The following is a 23,766-nucleotide window of genomic DNA, read 5'->3' on the forward strand; positions in this document are numbered from 1 at the left end:
GGAGCAAGACTCCAGAGACGAGGACACCAGGAAATAGCTGGCTTGCCATGTCTACACAGATGCCAGGTCAGGCTCACAACCCAGCATGTGGCGGTAGTTCTGCTCCCTGACCCCAGGTCTTGGGGACATGAAGGCCCAGACGGTGGTGGCTGTGTGTGCATTGGTTGTTTTGAGCAGACCAGTCAGGCCTCCTCTGCTCACCTGGGCGGTTCTTGATCCTAGTTGCTAGCTACCAACAGGTGGCCATGCTCTGCAGTTTGGCCTGCCTGGTAAGGACTCGAAGGAGTACATGGGGTCCATGGTGAGCAGCCTCAGCCAAAGGCGGCACGTATGGATGTGTCATAATTAGCCATCCTTTCTTGTCCATATTCAGCACTTTCCACTTTGTTCCTGTCATGAGTAACCCTATAACATTCCTGTTGGTAAAACTTTGTCTGCATTTCCCTTTTTTTTTTTTTTTTTTTAAAGGCTATGTTGCTGTAATTAGACCCACTGGGCCGGGAGTCTAACTTTTTGGTCTCAGTGTGCACTACCAAATGAATTTCTGAAAAGTTCTGTCAATTTACATTTCATACCAGTAAGTGATGTGCAGTATAAGATCGATCCCTTTCCCAACCTTGAATTGTTTTGTTTTGAGGCAGGGCCTTGCTACATAGTTCAGGCTGGTTTTGAGCTCACTGTTTAGCCTGGGCTGGCCTTGAACTCAAAGTGATCCTGGTGCTTCAGCCTCCTTGGTGCTGGGATTACAATCATGTGCCATCACGCCTGGCTTTGAATTTTTTTAATCATAGTTTTTTGTTGTAATTTTAAAATGTTTTCTCTAGGTTGGTGGGATGAACTCCATTCTAAGAACCTTGTCTCATGTTGGTATTAGTCAAAATTATAGCAGCTTCTTTCCCAGGCCATTTAAAAAAAAAATCTCTTAACAGATATTTGTGTGTTTGTTTGTTTATTTGTTTGTTTATTGCAGTCCTGTGGATTGAACCCAGGGCTTTGTACGTGCTAGGAAAGTCCTCTACCACTGAGAGATAGATAGTGCTAGCCCTCGACAGATATTGATTGGATACATAATATGAGGTGGGTGTTCCACAGCCTTTGAGATTCAGATCAGAACAGAACTCTCAGGGACCTTAAGTTCTAGGCAGAAAAGGAAAACTTTGAACTTCAACCAAGAAAGGAAGCTCATTCCTCCCGGCAGTGAATGCTCTATCCAATTTTATGTGTCTGTTGAATTTAGACAAGGGTTTCTTAGGAGTTAAAGTCACAGTGAAAAGTCATTTGTTTTTCCACCTTGTGAATAATCTTTGTGTAATTTTTGCTGTGTTTGTTGAACACAGGACTGTGGTTGAAATTTTCCTAACTTCTCAGCATTCCTATGTCCCCTTGTGACCAACGCAGCATTTTTTGTAGATGTCTGTGTACCCAAAAATGCATTAAACACTTTTGAAAATGAGTCTGCAAAAAATATCATGATCAAGTTCTGAGAGAGAGGTTTCAAAATTACTTTATATTTGTGTAGGGAAGACATTGCCTGTTCAGGACACCTGGTTGATAAAAGCCTCGTGACTTCTCTCAGCTCTACTTGGTGACTTTGTCCTTTTGATTCATTGTTATGGGCCTTTCATCACTCGGTTGTAGTTTTACCTGCCTCTGACACGGTACTGTCTGATCTCTCGGGCACATCATCTTCTTCTCTAAGGGACATCTTCCTTCGGAATCGGAGCAGTGGCAGGGATGTACCTGCATCTGTTTATTGTGGGACGTGCTGGGGCTGTCATGAAGGTGGCTCTGACTTAGGAGGGCTGGTGTCTGACACCTAACAGGTGTCTGGTGAGTGACTGTTGTCATCAGCAAGTGCTCTCAAAGACTTCAGACACTCAACAGTAACTAAAGATACTAACAGTGACACTTCAGATTTTTAAACGAGTGATAATGAGTACATTAGTTTCATGGCTATTTCCACAAACTTTACAGGTTATTCCTTCTTGTAGCTTTGTTTCCGTTTTGGTTTTTTGAGACAGGGTCTTGCTGTGTAGTTCAGACTGGCCTTGAACTCACTATGTAGCCCACGCTGGCCTCGAACTCACTGGGATCCTTTTGCCTCAGCCCCCGGAGTGGTGGGATTATAAAAGCGTGCCACCACGCCCAGCTCCTTCTTGAAGTTGTTTTTCTTTTTTTAGTTAACTTTTGGGGGCTTGAGAGGATGTAGCTCAGTAATAGAAAACATGTTTATTTCGTGTGTGCAGGGACCTTAGTTTAATATCCCACACCCCATTCAACTTTTTTGAGATACTATTTACACACAATAGGTTGTATGCATCTAAAGCACATAATTTAATGAAATATACCTCACAGGTTTGTATAACAAGGAAACTATCACAGTCAACATGAAGAACATCTCCTTTGCCTTGAAAAGATATTTGATGTCCATCCTTCCCTCTGCCCCTCACCCTAGGCTATCACTGACCTGGTTTTTGTCACTATAGATTAGTTTGCATTTCCTAGAATTTTGCATGAGTGGGATTATACAATACTTATGCCATTGCGTCTGACTTTCACTCAGAATGACACGTTTAAAAGTCAGTCATTGGTGTCATCAGCTGTTCCTTTACTGCTTGGTAGTGCCCACCATGTGGCTGTCCCACGTCCTCTCTTTCTATCAGTGAGTGCACGAGCTGCCGTTGGGGCGGTTGTGAATAAAGCTGCTGTGAGTGCTTCTGTCCATGTCACTGTGTGAGCTGCTCTGTTTCTCGTGGGTCATGCAGTACCACAAGTAGGATGGCTAGTTGTATGGGACAGTTTTTTCTTTTTCCCTGTAAAAATGTTGTATTAAGCATAATATGCAATGGAGGTAAAAACCAATAAATGGTGTATATAAATAGTATGTAACTAACTTTAAAGTAAGTCTTAGAAAAGCTTTTAATGTAAATATAGAAATCTGTTGAAGAATGTCTTAAGTGTGTTATTTTGTATCAATAAAATATTGTAACTGAAAACAACATAGAACTTAAGTCACAAACTTATGCAAACCTTTCTTTTTTCTGTTCTTGCATTAAAATCACAATTTTGTACTTCCTTAAAATTGGAGAGAAATCATGCAGAAATTTAGAAGCATAATTCTTATGGGCAGGCAAATCTGCGTAAGAGGGTTTGTTGTGGAGCACCACAGAGGTCAGGAGACAGTTGTCGTGTGTCCTTTTCCTCTTCAGAACTTGTCTGTCTGGATAAGTTTCTCTCCACCTCCAGTGGCTTTGTCTGTGACGTTTATGACGCACAGCCCGGCATGGCCTGACTCTCCCTCTGACCCCGCCCCCCCTGCCTCGGGTCGCTGGAGGCCAGGAGCCCCATGTGCCATCACCTGACTCACACTGTCACCATTCAGAGTGGGGATATATTTTTTAAATGTGTATTTTAAAAAACCAGTTGAGAACAACGCTGCTTATGGGTTTTGATATTTGAACTAGCAGGTAGATGAGCTACAGTACTTTGGAAAGAACGTTTTAATGAAAGGTTATTCTAAAGAATCAGTGATGAGTTAGATGGCAGGAGTTAAAAGTAATTACACATAATTTAAATTCTGGAGAAATTGGTCCTTTCATAATTGTAATGTGGTAAATCATTTAGTAATCTGTTATGTTACTGTGTATGATTTTCAGTCCTGTGTTTTATTTCTGCATGATTAATGTTTGTGATCTGCTTCTGGAGTCCCTGAAGACAGTGTGTAAAGCCCACATGACTAAGCAGGGATGTCCCAGCCTTCTCGGAGCCTTCATTTCCAGGTCTGCCCACCAGTCCTCCTGTTCCTGGTGACTCCGGTGCCCCCTCCCTATCCAGACTCACTCAAATACATCCTTAATACTTTAGGAGGGGCCAGGCATGGTGCACGTCTATAATCCCAGCACTTGGAAGGCTGAGGTAGGAGGATCGCCATGAGAGTTCGAGGCCACCCTGGGCTACACACAAGGCCAGCCTGAACTACATAGCAGAACCCTGTCTCAAGACAACAACAGCAACAGCAACAACAGAAACTTTGGGAAGAGGAAGAGGAAATCTTTGGGGGAGTTTAGTGACCCTACGCATACTCTTTTCTTGATGTGTTCTTGTGTGTCTTGTTACCTGCCTTATTGCCAAGAAGGCCCTGGAAGTACACAAAGCTTCATGCTCTACAGTACTACCTGTAGATTTGTATTGAATTATGTTTGGTCTGTGTACTGCTTAGTTGTGTAATGACTTTGTGATGAGGGTGTGCCACCACTTCTACCTCCCTGGTCCCAGTAACAGGTTCAGTGTGCAGAGTTCGTAGTCCTCCTTAGCCGCCGGAGCATGTTGATCGCTACAGCCCCAGAACCCAGTAAGGGGTGGAAGAGATGTTCCCCGATTAGGTAGTTTTTAGGTAATTTCTATGAAAATCTCTATAAAACACAAATGAAAAAAACCCCTTTCTTGTATATTAAGAGAGAGCAATAAATAGCTTTTTTTCCCTCCCAAGCCATGAACAAATTAGAAACAGAAAAAGGAATCAGAAAGTAGAGAGCAAACCATTACCCCTCTGGCTGGTGAAGAGCGGGAGGAGGGATTGCCCTCAACCTCATGCATCTGGGGAGTATGTTTCACATTTTAAAAATAAGTTTCCTTCCCAAGAATCAGATCATTGAACCAGACTATTTGGAATTATGTAGTGAGTAGCTTTAAGTACTACATATACTCTGATGTCTCCAAAATGTAGACAGTCAGACCCCATTTTTTTGAGGTGTCCATATTTGGGAATTGCCTACTTACTTAAATTTAGCTGTAACTCCCAAACCAGTACACAGTGCATAATTGGTGCATTTGTGGTCATTTCTAGACATACACAGAGCAGTGAAAAATGCAGGTGAGCCTGTTTCCTGCCCTTGTGGGACAAGGTGACAGCTTTCTTGTTCCAGCTCTCACACAGGGAACAAATGCCTTTCCTGTGGCCTGTCAGCACTGCTTTTCTCTTCGTGTGCTTTTTATTTGTATTTGGGTGTTTAAAAGGTCCTTTTGTCGTGTGTGGAATTGCTGAGTAGTATTCTTGAACAAGGGCAGAGGATGGGTGTGCCTTAGGGAGAACACTGGTATGTCCGGGACGCTTTGCTTAGGGCCAGTTGTAGTGTTCTAGCCATGATTTCAATGGCCAGTGAATCGACAGTTTCATTAAATAAGGCTTCTTTCACAGAGACTCAGAAAGCAAGGTTGTGTATTAATAGGTTAAAGGAATGTTGTGACTAGAGGCTTTTAGGGACCCAACCTTGTGTATTTCCCCTAGGAACAGAGTTCAGCCTGAGCTACACAGTGAGACCTTGTCTCAAAAACCCACAAAATTTGACTACAGACAGTCCCTAATTTACTGTGGTTTGGCTTACCAATTGTTTTGCTCTAGAATGGTATGAAGTTGGGTGTGGTGGTGTACACCTATAGTCCCAGCACTGGGAGGCTGAGGCCAGAGGACTGTTGGGAGTTTGAGCCCAGCCTGGGTTTTGTAGTGACTTCAAGCCAGCCTGCACTACAAAGCAAGACCCTGTCTTGAAAAAAAAAAAAGATGGCGTGGAAGTATACTCATACAACCACCGGGGATCAAACTCGGGACCTTGCACTTGCAAGGCAGGCGGTGGAACCACTGAGCTAAATCCCTGGCCCCTCGATTTTTCTCTTAAAATGTAGTATTCAGTAAATCAAATGAGACAGGCAATACTTCATTGTCAAATAGGCTTTGTGTTAGATGCTTTTGTCTAACTGTGGGCTGAAACAAGTGTTCTGACCATGTTTAAGATACTTGGTTAGGTCAGGTTTACAAAGTACATTTACTTTAGATACTTTCAGTTGATGATGGGTTTGTTGGGACAGAACCCCGCTGTAAGTCATGGAGCATGCCAGCCCTCTTCTTGCTTCTAAGCTTCACGCTCTTCTATCCTACAGCCTTATTTGGTATCTCTTCTGTGATGTCTGGAGTGTCCCTCGGCACCCACCATGGGTGCAGCTGAGCCCCTGTGCCTGTCCATCTTTCCCACATAGGACACAGCTTGTTTGTCCACATACGTGTCCAGTCAGTGTTGAGAAATCAACCCTCGTTCCTTCCTTTCTCTCCTGTTCCCTACCCAGGTTGTCAGCGTCCTATCCATTCTGCCTCCGAAATATATCCCAGAATAATCTGCCTTTCTGCATTTCTCTGCATCTGTGTTATGGAGACTGCTGGCATTGCTCACCTGGATGCGACAGTAGCTTGCTGCAAGGACATCACTGTGTGTAGCCCTGTTTCATGTTCTCTCTCCTCTAGGCACATGGAAGACCATACATCCCATCCCTTGGCAGTTGGTTAGCTACCCCATTTTAGACAGATACAGAAAAAACAGACTGAAAAATATTCCATGGAATAAATATCTGGTACTGTTGTAGGAATACTTAGTATTTTTTCAGGTACTGGTAGCTTCTGCAGTTTGAAGACTGCTTCTAAACCCGCTGGGGATGTTTTGGGGACAGGTAGGGAATTTTTAATAGAAAATAAACATTTTAACAATGGTTTAAGTAAAGTCTTGGAGACATTTGTGGGGGGAAAAAACCAGATTGTTGGGCCAGGGATTTAGCTTAGTGGTTTCGCTACCTGCTGCGCAAGTGCAAGGACCCAAGTTCAATCCCCCGTACCATAAAAACCCCAGAGTGTTTTAGAGGTTTTTTTCCTCCTTCTTGAAACTACCCACCTTCTAATGCAAGGGTTTAGACCAAACAAGGGTTTCTGCTTCGTTTTGTTTTCAGATCAGTGGCCGACGCCAAGGACTTGCCTGACTGGCTTGATGGGGCTGACTTTGGCCTGTGCTCTGTGTGCCTGCCTGCGGGCCCCTCTGTCACTTGTGTCTCAGTGGCAGGCTTCACTGCTTCAGCTGCTCTCGTAGCTGAGTAAGAGGTTGGGTGGAGTGCACCGATTTTACAACGACGGCCTTGTGGTTTTGCAGAGAAAGGGGGCTGTATAATTTGTAAGGCAGGAGAGTAAGAAAACAGGGGTCTGCAGTGCTTGTGAATCAGAGTAGGTCTCCAAAGTGAGAAAAAAAGCAAGCCAACCCCTTCCCCAAGTCCACCCATTCTTACTCATGTTGGAGTTGTCACACAGCTTTGCTTTCATAAAACAGGCTAGAATTTCACACCATGACAATTTTTATGAACTTTTAAAAACTTTTAATGAAGGCTAGAATTTTTTTACCCTAAAAACTACTATAAATTTGGTTTAGAAATACAGAGATAAACCGGGTGTGGTGGCATATGCCTATAATACCAGCCACTCTTAGAGGCAGAAAAATTTCAAATTCAAAGCCAGCCTGGGAAGCATTGTGAGATCCTATCTTAAGAATAAAATAAAACAACAAAAAGATGTAAAGAGAAAGGCCAGTGAAGTAATTTAATTATCTCTCCTATTCCTTCTCCAGAAACTTACCTTGTATTCTCCAGCTAGCAGAAGTACTGGAGAGATCATTTTGGAAATGTATACTGTGTTTATTAAATGCCTGCAACTTGTATGTAACATTGATGTATGTAACTTTGATCCAGTTAAAGAGCAACCTTTTACCGGGTACTCTGGTGACTGGGGATGAAGCAGGAGGATCTCAAGCTTGAAACCAGCCTGGGCATCTTAGCAAGACCCTCTCTCATAATGAAATATAAAAAGGTCTGGGGATGTAGCTTCGTGGTAGGGTGCTCCTGGATTCAATCTCCAGTGCCACAAAACTAAAACCAAACCAAACCAAACCCAAAGCTACCTGGTAGCAAAGCAACCAACCAGTAGCTTCTTTTTTTTTTTGGTGCCACGGATCGAACTTGGGACCTTGTACTTGTGAGGCAGGCACCAAAACCACTGAGCTAAATCCCCAGTAAGTAGCTTCTTTGATCTTTAAACATTTTCTTTTGATCCAGAACTATGTTGAATCCATTTGCTCATCACCCAGTGGAATGGTCAGTATGCACACTGTGCTAGTGGGGCACCTGACATGACTACCGGATGGTCACCTAGAGCTACAGGAAGCTGGCTTAGCAGATGTTTGTCATCTTGGGGAATGGCACCCTTATGCACAGAGTGTTTAGGGGTGAATCTTAGAAATCTGGGCCAGCACCTTTGGTTCATTTCTATGGCTGGGCACAGTGTGTAACAGAACCAAGGGAGGAGCCTCTGGAGCTGGACTCGGAATAGGAGGGGTTCAGAAAGGTAGAAAATATTTTAACATTTATTTAATCAAAGTGATACACATACATATTTTTAAAGCTTATATACCACATAAAAATGTACATGACTGTTCATAACAGCGTTATTCATATTAGCTGAAAAGTGGAAACATCCCAGATGTCCATCAGCTAATGAATGGATAAACAAAATGAGGTGTATTCCTGCAATGGACGATTGCTTAGCTATAAAAGGGAGTGCGGTTTTGATGCCTACAGAAAAATGGCTGAACTTTGAAATGTTATGCCAAATGAAAAAAACATTAAAAAAAGCTACACATTGTACGAAGGCAAATCCTTCAAGATGGAAGGTGGTCAGTGGTTGCCAGGGATCGGAGTGAATGGGATTGTCTTTCAGGGGTGATGAAAATGTCATAGAATTAGATAATGGTATGGGTTACATAACCTTGTAAATATATCAGAAACCATTGAATGTGGTTTTCATTGGTGTTAATTGAACACTTTAAAAGAATATATTTTATGCTTATGAATTATGTTTAAAGAATTGTACTTTAGTGAAATTTAACATGTTGATAGCATTTTAAGATTAAAATTATTTTCCAAATATTGTTAAATCTTCACGTAAATAGTAGAGGCTTCTAAGTAACTAGGACTAATTCTAGTTGGTCTTTGGAAAGACTTTAATTTTAGCCTCTGTTTAAAACATAAGATCAAAAATGATTTATAACCACGCCACCTTTCTTATACAACTTTTTTTTTCCTGAAGCTCTAATTGCCTCAATTTGTCATTTTCCTGGTTTTCTTTGAAATTACTAATTTTTTTTAAACACACTTCATCTCTGCCTTATGCTCGTTTATAATATCTTCTGTCTTCTTAACCACATCACTCAACGCTGGTCTTCCCCTGGACGACGCTCATCATTTTTCTGCTGAAATCTATACTGCCTGCGAGTTTTGACTTCTCTTCAGAGTTATTCTGGGGTCACCCTGTGTCACGCCTCTCTGGGGGATCACCTTTTCCCACGTCCCACATCTTTCCTGTTTTTGATGTGTCCTAAATTTGAAAAAGCACATTCTCTAGAAGTTTCCTAGGAAAGGGTATGTAGGAGGTCTTTGTTCTCAGTTTCTCTGTTTTGGTTAGTCCATTGTCACTGTTTTTGGATTTAGTGTAAAGTTCTTCCAATAGTTTTCTTCCAAGTTTTCAAGGTTACTTTTGGTCAGTGTAATGTTCATGAGGTCTGTCCATGTTGTGTGTTCATTTTTACCAACATATAGTGTTTCACTGTTTACATATACCACAATTGAAAAACAGCTGTTCTTTTTGATGGATATTTAGGTAGTTTCCAGTTCCGCAGTATTGCTGAGACTGCTGTTGTGAACGTCCGCACTCGTATTTCCTGGCATTCATGTGAAAGGCTACATCCCCAGCGTACTTATGGAAAAACCAGTCCTTTTGCCACTGATCTGCGTTGTCTGCTCCATCATGTGTCAAGAGTTTCTATCTGGCGAGAGGTGTTTCTGGGCTCTGTATCTTGTTCTGTTGGTCTGTCTGATGCAAGTACAGCAATATCGAATAATCCCCAAAATAAACAAGTAAAACCTGCAGGGGTTGTGACTTGTGATGCCATTGAACCTGTAGATCATCTGGGAGAAAACGGGCATCTTTAGTGTGCCAGGTCTTGTATCAGTGAGCACAGCTTGTTTCTCCATTACTTTCAAGTATTTCAGTAAAGATTTTAGAGTTTTTTCCCATAAATATCATGTACATTGGTGGTAGTTTATTAGGTACTTTACTGTTGGTTGCCAGTGGATTGAAGTACATTGTGCTTTATATATTGATTTTGTAGCTAGCAGCCTTGTTAAACTCTGTTAAGGAGTCTAACAATTTATCCTTAGGTTCTTCTACCTTTTCTATATGGACAGTCAAACCAACTGAATAATAATGGTATCATTCTTCCTCCTTTTCTAACCCCTCAGAGTGTTTTTCTTGCCCTCTTTAATTGAGTAGAACATGAAGGGTTAATTCTCTCAGGGATCCAGGGATTGGGGTAGAAAAACCCTCTAGGACAGTGTGAATTGAGGTGTTGATAGTGGGCAGCTTTTTTTCCCTAGTCTGAAGGGAAAAATTTTCACTGATATCCGTAAAGTATAGTATTTACTGTGAGTTGCTTATAGACACTGTTTATCATGTTAAAAGAATTTCTTCTGTTCCTGATTTACCAAGAGATTTTTCTCAATCGAGGGCAGATATTCAGTTCTTTGAACACTTTTTCTGTGTGCATATGTGTCATAGGGTTAAAAGAATGTGCCACTAAGTCAGTGAAATAGTCTGGCCCCACTTTGTCCTGTGCGCTAAACCTCTTTTAAGCACTTGAAATGCACTGCAAGTGTGTAACACACACAAAGAATGCAAAATATATTGATAGTTTTTAATGTTGATTATGTGTTGAATGATAATGTCTTAGATATATTGGGTTAAATAAAATATATTATTAAAATTAATTTTACCTGGTCACTTTAGTTGTTTAATATGATTACTCAAAAGTTTCAAAGTATGTATTTGGCTCATTGTACTTTTTAGGGACAGCACTGATCTAGATAGAATGTTTTCATGTAAATTTAGTTTATAATAATCATAGCTAATATGGATTGTTACTAAATGTATATACTGTTTTAAGCACTTATGAAATAATGCTATGAAGTGGGAAAGTTTCTTTCCATCTTCTAGATTAGAAAACTATAAGACAATGAGAGAGCAAGCAACTTGTACACAAATATCCTCAGATGGGGGTGAGCCAGGATCAACACCTAAACAGTGGATCCCTGACCCTGTGCTGCCCCTGGTGACATTTCAGACCATTTTAGTAGATGGTGATGACTGTTAACTACCTATTCAGAAAAGTTTACAATCCCTTTATTGTTCTGTACCATAACAAAAGCAAGTACAGGTAGATTATAGTTCAAATGTGTGAGATATATATACACACACATAATACATTTTAGAGCAGATACTTTTATAATTTGTTCAGAAGTAGTTCATAAAGCCCAGAAGCCATAAAACAAACAAAATTGACATTATATAAGTGATCTTTTCTGTGATAAAAAACTGTCAGATAAAGTCAAAATAGGCAGCATAGTTGGAGAAAATATTTGCAGCACATATAAGGGAAGGATGACTATCCAAAATATAGGAAGAGTACCTACAAATCAGTAAAAGTCAAACAATAAAAAAAGGATAAAAGTGTAAATTCACAGAAGAAACAGCCAATAAACACATGCTCAGTATTCCTAATAAGCAAAGAAATGTAAAACAGCCCTCAGATGACCAGCGTGTGAAAGAGCAGTGTGAAATATAGGGAAGTGGATATTCTCGTAGTATGTGGTGGAAGTAACTGGTACAGTCTCTTAGGAGGGGGGTTGGGAAATGATGCCTCTTACGGTCACAGTTGCTCTGATGGGGCACTCATACCCATATCTTAGTTTCTAAACACCATTCTTCATTAAAAAGATCTGGGAATTCTTGGGGAAGTGCTTGATCCCAAGCCTTGGCAGAGAAAATACAAAGTAGGGCTGCCAGGGAATTCACATGATGCCAGAGACCAAGGAAGCTCTCAAAAATGATGAGGACGGGTTGAAAGACACAAGAATCAGTCCAAGGAAGTGCTCTGCCATTGATTGACGTTGAAGTTAGTGGGCAGAGAGGATGATGAGCAGGATGTATGTGTACTGAGCATCTCCCAGTAAGATACCAACTGTGAAGACAAACAGTGACTTCGCAGTTAGATGCACCTTTCCTGGATGCTTAGGATCAACATTACTGGTAAAAAGATGAACATTGTGCACCTGTGACCACCAAGAAGGACACAGCCTCACTTCTGGTACTGATCCTGACAAAATTTTGTGACTTTAGTTTCATCAGAGAAAACCTCAGACAAATCCAAATTGAGAACATTTTGCTAATTAACTGACCAGAGCTCTGCAGATGTGTCAGGTCCATGAAATGCAGGAAGGCTGAGGAACTGTCACAGACTAGAAGTGACTAAGGAGACATGATAATTCAATGCAGTGGGTCTTGGGCCAGAAAAGGGGCATTAGTTTGAAAACTGGCGAAGTTCAAATAGGATTGCTAGACCAGTTGTTAGTATTGTAGTGTTGATTTTCTGTTTTCAGTCATTGTGCTATGGTTATGTAAGATGTTCCCATTAGGGGAAGCTGGGTGAAGGGTAAATAGAAGCTCTGTGTTCTAGCAACTTTTCAGCCACTCGATAAAGCTATTGAAAATAAAAAGTTAAATGAACATTATAGTTGACTCTAATTCAGCCGTCTGATTTTCCTTTTCAGATACATTTCCTCAGGTGCAGAAAGATGGGTGAAGAATGTTCATGATAGCCTGGGTGGGGTAGCAGTCGTGGAAACAAGGCCTTTCCAGAAGAAATTCAAAGTAAGGCACAGGCTTTTCTGTGGGGTACACTCATTTAAAAGGCAAAAGTGAGCTGAACCTGGTGGCACATGCTTGGAATCTGGGAGGCTGAATAGGAGGATCACATGTTTGAGCACAGCCTGGACAACTTTTGGGGGGGGGGTACTAGGGATTGAACTCGGGACCTTGTGCTTGCGAGGCAGGCAGAGGAACCACTGAGCTAAATTCCCTGCCTCCTGGACAACTTTTTGAAACCCTGTCTTTAAGAAGAAAAAAGTGCAGCTCAGTGGAAAGGCCCTGGTTCGGTTCCTAGTGCTGCGCCCTCCAAAAAACCCCCCCAAAAACCAAAAAGCTGAAATGGAACTAGGTGCTCTGACACAGGGAAATCTCTCAGACACATTAATTGGAAAAAAAGGTAACTTATATAAGCACATGTTATTTAATCTGTTATATAGAAAAAACTCTTACAGAGCTACTGAATATGGGTATGTTTGTTGAATACAAAAGAAAATGGTGGGAAGAATTGTATCAAAGTGTGACAGTGATTTCCTCTAAAGGCATCAGTGGGCTTGGGATGTCAGCAAAGGGGACGTTTAGCTTTTGATTTTTTTTTTTTTTGGTACCAGAGATCGAACTTGGATCCTTGGGCTTGCAAGGCAGGCGGCGGAACCACTGAGCTAAATCCCCGGCAGCTTTTGAATTTTATACGCTCTGCACTTCTCCTTTTTCCAGCAGTACCTTTAAACATGTTTTCTTTTATGTAATTTAAACATAAGAAATTAAGTATGATACAATTATTCAGTGAGAAAATTCTTTTTTTAAATCTCCTATTAAAAAGAAAAACTAGGATAAATATCTTTTCTTTATGTAATGAGCAGTGCCTAGAATCTAGCCTTTAGCAAAACTTTCTTACTGGTTCACATTTGTGGTTGATAAACTTGTTTTAGTGGAGAACTGTCATTTGTCACACTACCTTCAAAGCCTGTGTGTGTCTGCTTGGTTTCTGTGGCAGGAGTGTAGGTCTGGGGAGGGGAGGGGAGGCATCAGAGCAAAGTTTACAGGGAAGGGTCCCAAGGAAGCAGTAAGAGTGAGAGCAGCACACCGGAGCCAGAGGAACTGAGCGGGCTTGTGTTGGCAGGTCCAGGATGGGTGGCTTTGCTTCACAAGGGAATTGTGATGCTCAAAAGAGATTCTGGGGCCAGGGATTTAGCTCAGTGGTTCCACCACCTGCCTTACAAGTACAAGGTCCTGAGTTCAATCCCCGGTACAAAAAAAAAAAATTCTGTATTTTTACACAAGTATCTCCATATTTCTTTGCAAGCTGATACATCCTTTTTTTTTTTTTTTTTTTTTAAGTACGGGGATCAAACTTAGGACCTTGTGCTTTTGAGGCAGGTGAGGGCACCACTGAGCTACATCCCCAGCCCTGATGCATACTTTTAAAGTTTACCTGATCAGTTCTCAGACAGTAGCCTCCATCCTTCTAGCTAGTATTAACAGAACTTACCAGGCCATCTAACATTGTGAGGAGCTTGTTTTCTGTTCAGGCTCCATATCCTTTCACCTTTGAATCTGCGTTTCCTCCATCTCTGGTTCATGTAATCTTCTTTTCCAGGTTCCTTGGTGGGGAAGAGAATGTGTGCAGACAACAGATACATTTGTTCTGGGACTTTGGGCATAACATTATTTTCAGAAAGAATGGAGTAATTGGACTGAGGGTGTGTTCACCAGAGGAAAGTTAGATTGGGGGCTAGATTCTTGGAAAGATGAAATGAAATGACATCGTGTGAGTACAGAAGTGCAGGTGGGCTCTGGGTATGGGTGCACAGTGGGCAGCTGTTGTAATAGAGGAGGTTGGGGAGCCAGGCAGTGCGAGGTCTCCAGGGTTCTTGTGCTGTGCAGCTCTGTCTAAAAAGATCCTTCCTGTCCCAGACAGGGCCTCCTTACCCGAAAAGGTTCATCTCCAGATCCTATAAGATGGTACCACAGTGCAGATCTCTCCAGATTGTCTCCTAAATACCTACCGGACAACACTACAAAGATTGTGGATTTTCCCAAACATTATCCTTCTTGGCCACCCACTCAATCATTCTCCCAGGAATTTTTTTTATGTTCTTCCTCTGTGATCTTGGAACACCCTGGGCCTTCATCAGAGCACCCAAGGCCTTAGCATGGCTTGTAGTCATTTAATTTAGTGCCGCCACCACTTGTGTCCTCCAGGAAGCCACCATGTTTAGGGGGACGTGCTGAGTTCTGGTCATCTCTGTTGTCCTGGCACCTGTCTAACCTGGTTCTTAGCACAGGTTGGTAGACACTGTTTAGGGTGGACAGTGAAGACCAACAAATCTTTGTTGAATGGACACACCATATTCAGCATACACTTTCTCATTTTTATAATGTGTAAAATATGCACAAACACCAGCTGCACAGTTGGAGAATGGCTGTTCCCAGTGTAGAAGGTGCTTTCAGGCAGGCACAAGATGGGGAGACTTTGTCCTAAGAAGACACAAGGAATAGGGAAGCTTAGGGTTGCTGCATAGTTTCTGTGGGTCAGAGCTCAGGCCTCTTTATTGAGAAATGGTCTTTGTGATCACATCTCATATTGCATAATTTCACTAGTCTACATGGTGAGGAATAGAAATAAGTTCAGAGAAGAATATAAATGCATTTTGTACACCATAGAATCTTGGAAAAGGAGAGCCTAGCTGCAGTCTGGGGGTGGGGAAGTAACTGAGGTTCAGATTTTGTCCTATCAGTGATGCCTGTTCTGATTCCTTTTTTTTTTTTTTTTTTTGGTACTGGGGATCGAACTTGGGACCTTGCACTTGCGAGGCAGGTGACAGACCACTGAGCTAAATCCTCGGCAACAGTCTCTTCTTTTAGCCGGCAGAGGGCAGCACAGATTGAGTCGCCACATTCATTCATTCGGTCTGTCAGTCAGTCTATTTCTTTTTAAATTTTTGGTTTTTTGTTATTTTTAGCTTTTTGGACTATTTTGAAGGGCCTTTAAAACTACCATAGCAACCACTTTCAGGTATAGTTTGAGGTTTATTTCAGCCTCAAGTTTATTTTTCTTTCTTATTTGTGGATCATATATTTTGCTCTGTCTTTATGGAGAATGATGTTCCTGTTTAGCATCGGGAATGTGTCAAATTTATGTTCTCTGACATATTCGGGATGCATTTTTCGGATATCTCTGAGGCCTGTGTTCAGTTGGTGGTCCTGCAAGGGTCCCATTCACTGCCTCCAGAAAGCCGTGGTCACCTTAACCAGGCCTCTCCTGGTCTTCGTGATGCCCCAGCAGCTGGGCTCCAGGACTGTGGCCCTGGCCCCTGGGTGCTCTGCACCTGAAGGTGGGAATGTCTCATCAATGCTGTCGGCTTTCTTCTTAGAAAGGAAAAACCCAAAATACACAGAAACCCAACAGTACTTTTGTCCCCCCCGTTGTGTGGTACTTTATGGCACGGTTAATGGATTTTCTTCACATAGGAAGGTAAATATGATAAATATTTGTGGAGCATTATACCTTTATTTTTTTTCTTCAAACATTAATGGCACTTCCTAGAAAATAATTGAAATGAATTCAAATTATACACATAAGACAAAGGGCATGTTTTAGGGTGTTTTGTGTATTTTAACATTTAATTGGCCTTGACTTTAGATGCTAAAACTTCTGCTTTAGTGGCGCCTGCCTCGTAAGTGCAAGGTCCCAAGTTCGATCCCCGGTACCAAAAAAAAAAAAAAAAGAAAAGAAAAAAATTCTGCTTTAGAAAGGCATGTACTGGCCAGTGTGATCAGAAATTGTGTAGCTTGCTTTGCCAGGTACAAGGTAGTTGTATGTCAGACAATAGCAACATTCTTTGAATTCTTCATTTGACTTTCTTGTGACACATTGCTTATTTCCTTTGTCCTTGAGTCTTTTCAGGTCTAACCAGTGTTGTTCATGTCTGTAAGGAAAAAGTGTTTTCTAGGTAACCCACGTAGAAGTGGCCCTTAGAAGAGTGTTGCTGTGTTTCCAGATGTCTGGGTTTCCAGTTGCAGAAGTGTGACAAGCCTTTGTTGCTCTTCATGCCAGCCCAGGGATGCTCCTCTGAGCTTTTTAGGACACTTCCGTTACTGTATGACCTGATTGCTCCCCTTTTGACAAGTCATTGGGAAAGGCTGGAGTTGCAGGAGGTACCACCAGGAAGCAAAAATGAAGTACTCCAGATTCCAAAGAGACCTCAGGGCACCTGGCACCTTTGGGAATGGATAAGTGAAGTGAGGCACAAAACGGGGAGGCTGAAAGTGTTCATGGTGGGTAATTGAGAGTCCTGCAGCAAGTCAGTTGTTCTTGCACTTTTAGTAAAACATGAAGGTTTTATTTATCAAGAAGGCTGTGAGGGCTGGGGATCTAGCTCAGTGGTTCCGCCACCTGCCTCACAAGCACAAGGTCCCGAGTTCGATCCCTGGTACCAAAAAAAAAAAAAAAAAAGAAGGCTGTGAAAGCAAAGAGGTAATAAAAGTTGGTGAACGCAATTGTGCACTCCCTGCTCAGTCTGCCTCCCTACCCAGATACCAGTGGCCCTGTTTGGAGACTGCATAGCCCAGGGAGGAGATTGCAGTGTATCTCAGTTGAGCCAAGCCTGCCACATAAGCTCTTCCAGGAACAAAGGGAAAAGAAAGCGTGAGAGAACTGGTCATGGAAGACACAGAAGAAACCATTAAAACCCCATTCTTAGGAAGTATCAGATATTACATCAATAAACAAGAACAGAGTACTCAAAAGGAAATACTTAGAGATTAAGAATGAGTTCTTGCAAGTTAAAAATAAGACAGTCAGTACACAGCTTGGAAGGTAAACAAGAGAATGTTTTCCTAAAAAGCAGATCAAGCTGAGCATGGTGGTACACACTTGTAATCCTAACACTCAGAAGGCTGAGGCAGGATGATCTGAGTTAAAGGCCTGCCTGGGCGACTGGCAAGATCCTGTCTAAAAGCAAAACAAAAAGCAGATTTTAAAAAGTAGGTAATGAAAATAGGAGTATAAAGATGAGGAAAATGAGAGTCCACAGTAATGGTCCAGTGGCTGACTGATAGAAATTCCAAAAATGAGAACTGAATAAAAGGATAGAAGATTATTGAGGAATATAAGACTTATTTCACAGCACTGAGGATAGAGATAATATCCTAAAAGCTTTTTTGGGAGAGAAGTTTATGTACAAAATACTGGAAATCCGATGGTCCTGAGTTCAATTCCTGGTAGAAAAAAAATACTGGGAATCAGAATGACACTATAACTGATACAAATACAAGAAACTAGAAAACACAAAGACATCATCATTCTGAGGAAAATAATTCTAAATTATAACACTGTAACCAGCCAAAATGCCAGTAAAGTGTGAAACAAGATTTGAAGTACTGGGGCCAGGGATTTAATTTAGCTCAGTTATTCTGCTGCCTGCCTCTCAAGCACAAGGTTCTGAGTTCGATCTCCAGTACCAAAAAAAAAAAAAGATTCAAAGTATTTTTGAGTAGTGAAATTCCCAACAATAAAAAATCCTGTATCTATTAGTTATTAAAGGATTAATCTACCATGAGAAGTATTTGTTATCATTTGTGTCTAGATGTCTCCCCAAAGCTTCATTCGATCATAGGTGGCTTTTTCAGAGGTGGCTGGGATTAAGGATATGTGATGACTAAACCAATACAATGATTGGTTAGGCACCACCCTAATCCCAGCAGTCTGGATAAGATAAAAGGGACAGAAAGACACTGTTAAGATTCCCTTGTTGTTTTTGCTGTCTTCTGCCACCATGAACTATTGCCTTTTTGCCATGTGCCGCTCTGCCTTGGAACCAGCTGATTATGGACTGAAACCTGTACAAACACTGAGCTAAATAAACCCTTTCCCCTCTAACTTTGGGTGTTAGATATTTTGTCTCAGCCACAAGAGAAAAGTAACACAGTATCCAAGAAAGAAACATGGACGCCAAAGAACAGAATCTAGCATTAGACAGTGGCCAGTGGGGTCCCCAGGACGATAGCTGTGAAAACAGACCTGAAGAGCCGCCAGATGAAATGGTGTAGGGGTATGGAGGTTTCTGGAGGGACATCCCTGAACACACACAGTATGGTGCGTCTGACTGTTGTATTCAGGGTTTGCAAGGGAAATAGATTTAGTACAGGACACATAATTTATAGAATTATTTTTATAATATCCACCCAAAAAGTCAAATGCAGAGGAGAGCAAGAGATCTAACCGCACAAGAGACCTAAAGAATCCAACCAAGGGCCTGAATCCCGCAGCGGTGTCCTGCACAAGTCCAGATGGAGGCCTAGAATCCAAGGCAATGTCCTCCACGAGTCCAGCCAGAGGCCCAGAACCCACGGCAGTGTCTCATGCTTGTCTGTATTGAAGATCTGCACCTGAAAGGCCCAGAGGCCAGTGTGCTGGTGGGGTGAAGGATTTGTGCCACCAGGCTGAGGGAGCTGCACTGGAGCCAGGAAGTGATACTCAGCGCTGAAGATCAGAGCTCCCCTGACAAGAACAGCAGCATTCCCAGCAACAGTGAGGACTGAAGCTTCTCTGGCAGGAGCAGCCAAGTTCACTTCAGGGAAAACAACTGCAGCAAGCTTCTCCTAGAAAACCAACAGCCCACGGTCTTCCCTCCCTTCCAGTTCTCTTTTATGCCATTGGCAGCAATCCTCAGGTGGGCTTTCCACACACCAGCCACGCTGATTCAGTTCAGCTGGGCGTTCCCTGTTGACCATTAGTTAATTCACCACACTGGCCCTGCCGATAGCCTTTTGTGCTGTGGTAGAGTTTGGCAGTTAATCAGTGACAGACTTAGAAAACTAGGCAAACAGGAAGAAAGACAATGCCTTTGTGACAATTTTCATCACAGTACACTGTTTAGGCAGTATTTATGGAAATACTAAGTCATGGGGGTCACCAGTAGTTATGTAACTACAGAGCGGTAAGGGGGAAGGCATGGGAGGCGCCCCAGCAGGAGTTAGTGCCCTAGAACCAATCAAAAGGCCAAGGATTTAGAAGCAGGAGGAGCAGTCAAAGGAGCTCCCTCTCTCTCTGAAGCAGGATTCGGGGTGAAGGGTCAGAATGAGGCAGAAACTGCTGTTTTTCAGATTTAAGCCTTAAAAAACCTATTTGCTTAAAACTTTTTTTTGGTGTGTGTAATTTTAAAGGAAATAACAAAAACAAACAAAATAAATGGGGCAAGTATTGAAGAGTTGAGGCTGGAGCAGCAGTGGGGTCAGAGTGGGAAGGGTCTGGACCCCAGGCTGAGATGCTGGAACTTCGCAGCAGTGGATGGATGCGCTGTTGAAGGTTACAGTGGCAGGGTGCTGAGAGCCTCGTGCGTAGCATTGTGTTGGGTGGATGGTCCCAGAGGCCATCAGGAGGGTATGGAGCTGAGAAGCATGACTAGGGTAGATCAGGCAGGTTCTGTCACAGTGTCTGAGTGTGCAGCAGAGGGAAGCTTCGTGAGTGGACAGAGACAAGGTGACAGTTACCCTTAATCCCACCACCCAGAAAGAGTAAAGTTGTTAATGGTGTTTGGTATACGCTCATCTAGGCTTCTTTTTCTTTCTTAAAGAAAAAATGAAATTTTACAATCTCTGTGTTTTTGTTACATGACTTATTTCCTCCAACAAGGACATCTTTTAATAAAAATAGATCTATAGCATTTTGTTTCTTTTAAGTTTGTGCCCAGAAGTACAGATGTCCACATTAAGCAAGCACAGCAAAAAATTCTGACATCACGGATAATCAGAGGCGTGGACATCAAAACACTACTTTTTATGTTTTTTGCAAATGTTTTAAATGACAGTCTTTATTGGGCATAAAGTGGTGGTAAGGGTGGCACTTTTGAAGACAGGAGTAAGTGGAAACAACTATTTCGGAAATAATTTTATCTTTTTCATGTATAGTGAGTCTTAAAAGTTTTGCATCTCTCTCCTTTCTTTTCCTCCCCTCCCATGTCTGTCTATCCCTCTGTTTCTCTCTCTGAGACAAAGTGTTGTTCCATAGCCCAGGCTGGCTTCAAACTACCAGTGATCCTCCTGCTTCTACCTCCTGATTACTGAGTCTATAGGTGTGCGCTACCAATAGTTTGTATCTTTTGACTGTCCCTTAAGTCTACTTCTCAGACTTTATTTAGTCCAAGGAACTAGTTAGAACTCAGCAGAGGACAAAAAACAATGGTATTTCAGGGTTAAATAGAATATGGGGAAACAAGGGATGAATGTCTAACAGTACAACTGGTTAGGTAAATTACATGCTCTGTGTGTGTGTGTGTGTGTGTGTGTGTGTGTGTGTGTGTGTGTATGTGTATGACTTGGAAACTGTTAGAAATACTGGCGGCTCCAATTCCAGCCCAGCCTTAAGGCTCTTTCCAGCCTTTCTTAACTCTGCCTGTACTCCTGCTTTGAGTGTGTTTCTGTCTCTTTGAGATTGTATCTGATACAAGTATCATGCTTAAAAACAAACTTCTCCCAGAATATCACATAAACATTCCTGACATTTTCTTCTGGTATCATTTCTAGCATTCCATGTTTGTATGTTCTTACCTCATCTATCCCTGGAGGGGAGAGTTTGGAACAAAGGATTAAGTCTCCATGAGGCATTAAACATAAAGTGTCATGAGTCAAAACACCTATGTATGTAGGGTGAGCATGTCTAGAGATCTCCTGCACAACATGCGCACTGCAGGTGATCAGGTTGTTCTGTATTTGGGATTCATGTTAAATGAATAAATTTTAGTGGCTCTTGTGATGGAAAAGGTAACCATGTGAGCTGAGAGATGTGTTTATTTGCTTCAGTGTAGTGACCTTTTTATTTTTTATCATCTATATGTCTTCCATAACATCATGTTGTATACGTTAAGTGTATGCAATAAAATTTATTTTAAAAAAACAGACTCTTGCCTCAGAGTGCTCTGACGTGTGGTTTCTGTTTGAGCAGCTATCAGGCACTCTCTTCCACTCTGTAGAGCCTGTGCCAGCTCCGGTATCTGTCCCATGTCATTTGCTCAGATCCTGTTTTGTAATATGCTCTTATTTTTATAAGTTATTTCAAAGTGTATTGCAGAACTTTGCAACAGTTCCCATTTAAATGAGTACGTGGCAATCTTCTGTAACCTTGGCCCTGACAGTGTGAGTAAGGTGGTTATATGTTCTGGTTTGTGGTGGATAGTCCAGTGCGTGCTGGTTGGGTGATGTAATTGTTTTTTTTTTCCTTAAATTCTTTTATTGGTACATTTTAGGTAAATAATACGTTTACATTCATCATTGGGTGCTTATACCTGTACATGATGTATCTTGGTTCTTATTTTTTCCCCACTCCCTGTGCTCCCATCACCCCCTCCACCCTTCCCGATTTACATATACTTTGTTTCCGTTTTTTTTCTTTTCTCATAATTTTTCCTTTCCCTCCTTTCCTTTCCCCTTCCCCTCCCACCACCCCTACCCCTTTGGACCTTTTCTTCCTATTTTAAATTATCAATTATTTGTTTTAATCATTTTAATTCTTATTTACATTTTAAGTTTCTCACACTAGAGAAACTATTCGGTATTTACACATGTGTGACCTATTTATTTCACTTAAGAGTATGCCCTCAATATGCATCCATTTAACTATAAATATCTCTAGTTTCTTGTTCTTTATGGCTGAGTAGTACTCCATTTTATAAAAAAACCCCACATCTTCTTTATCCAGTTTCCAGTTGATGGGTACTTGGGCTGTGTCTAAGCTTTAGCTATTACAAACTGCCGCTGTAAACATGGGTGCACATATATCACTGTGGTATGATTCTTTTAATTCTTTGGGGAAGATACCCAGCAGGGGAATAGCTGGGTCAAATGGGACCTCTACCGCTAGTTCTTTGAGGTATCTCCATACTGATTTCCACAGAGGTTACACCAGTCTGCACTCCCACCAACAATGGAGAAGGGTTCCTTTCTCCCCACAGCCCTGCCAGCATTTGTTATTGGTTGATTTCTTGATAGCAGCCATTCGTTGTGGGGTGAGGTGGAATCTCAGTGTTGTTTTCATCTGCATTTCTTGAATGACCAGTGATGTTGAACATTTTTTCATATATTTATTTGCTGCTTTTACTTCTTTGAGAAATGTCTGTTCATTTCAGATGCCCATTTTTGAATTGGATTTTTGAATTTGAGGGATCTGATTTTTTTCAATTCTTTATATATTCTAGTCCTTTGTCTAAGGTACAGCTGCTAAAAAATTTTTCCCACGTTGTTGGTTATCTCTTAGCTCTGTTGGTGGTTTCTCTTACAACATGGAAGCTTTTTAATAAGATGAGATCCTAGTTGTTGATTCTTTGTGCTAGTTCCTGTGCTACTGAGGTTTTGTTCATAAAGTCCTTTCCTATGCCAATGTCTTCAAGAGTTCTACCTAACTTATCTTCCAGCAAGTTTAGTATTTCTGTCTTAATATTTAGATCTTTAATCCACTTCAATCTTAGTTTAGTGCATGGTGATAGGTATGGGTCTAGTTTTAATCTCTGACAGGTTGAAATCCAGTTTTTCCAACACCATTTATTAAATAGGCTCTCTTTCCTCCAGTGAGGGTGGTTAGCTCCTTTGTCAAAGATGAGGTGGCTGAGTATATCTGTAATTGTTTCTGCATCTTCTAGTCTATTCCACTGAACCTTGGGTCTGTTTCTTTGCCAGTACCATGCTGATTTTATCACAGTAGCTTTGTAGTCTAGTTTCAAGTTGGGGATTGTGATAACCCCAGCCATATCTCTGTTGCCTCGAATTGCTTTTTGCTGTTCTAGGTCTCTTCTAGTTCCAAATAAATTTTTGGATTGTTTTCTCTAGTTCTGTGAAGTATATTGTTGCAATTTCAATAGGCATTGCATTAAATCTGTATAGTAGTAGCCGGGGATTTAGCTCAGTGGTTCTGCTGCCTGCCTCCCAAGTGCAAGGACCCCAGTTCGATCCCCGGTACCAAAAAAAAAAAAAATCTGTGTAGTTTTGGAAGTATGGCCATTTTCACTATATTGGTTCTTCCTACCCAGGAGCAAGGAATGTCTTTCCATTTTCTTATATCCTCCTCGATCTCCTTTTTCAGAATGCTGTAGTTTTCAGTTTAGACGTCTTTTGCTTCCTTTGTTAGATTGATTCCTCTATATTTCATTTTT

The 23,766-nt window shown here is 41.6% G+C and overlaps 1 protein-coding gene across 2 annotated transcripts in view; it reads left to right on the plus strand.

Annotated features, from left to right (window-relative positions):
- Cyth1 (cytohesin 1) overlaps positions 1-23,766 on the plus strand; it is a 101,406-nt gene that overhangs the window by 16,213 nt on the left and 61,427 nt on the right. The window contains exon 2 of one of the 2 annotated variants that reach the window (XM_087208385.1): positions 12,526-12,625. The exons of the other annotated variant lie outside the window; for it this stretch is intronic. The gene's annotated coding sequence lies outside the window, so the exon portion shown is untranslated. The remainder of the gene's footprint in view (positions 1-12,525; positions 12,626-23,766) is intronic. 2 annotated transcript variants of the gene reach the window in all.

The sequence above is a fragment of the Heterocephalus glaber genome, unplaced genomic scaffold, assembly GCF_053883595.1.
Source record: "Heterocephalus glaber isolate CG9 unplaced genomic scaffold, H.glaber_assembly_v1.0 deba00000937, whole genome shotgun sequence".
Lineage (NCBI taxonomy): Eukaryota > Metazoa > Chordata > Mammalia > Rodentia > Bathyergidae > Heterocephalus > Heterocephalus glaber.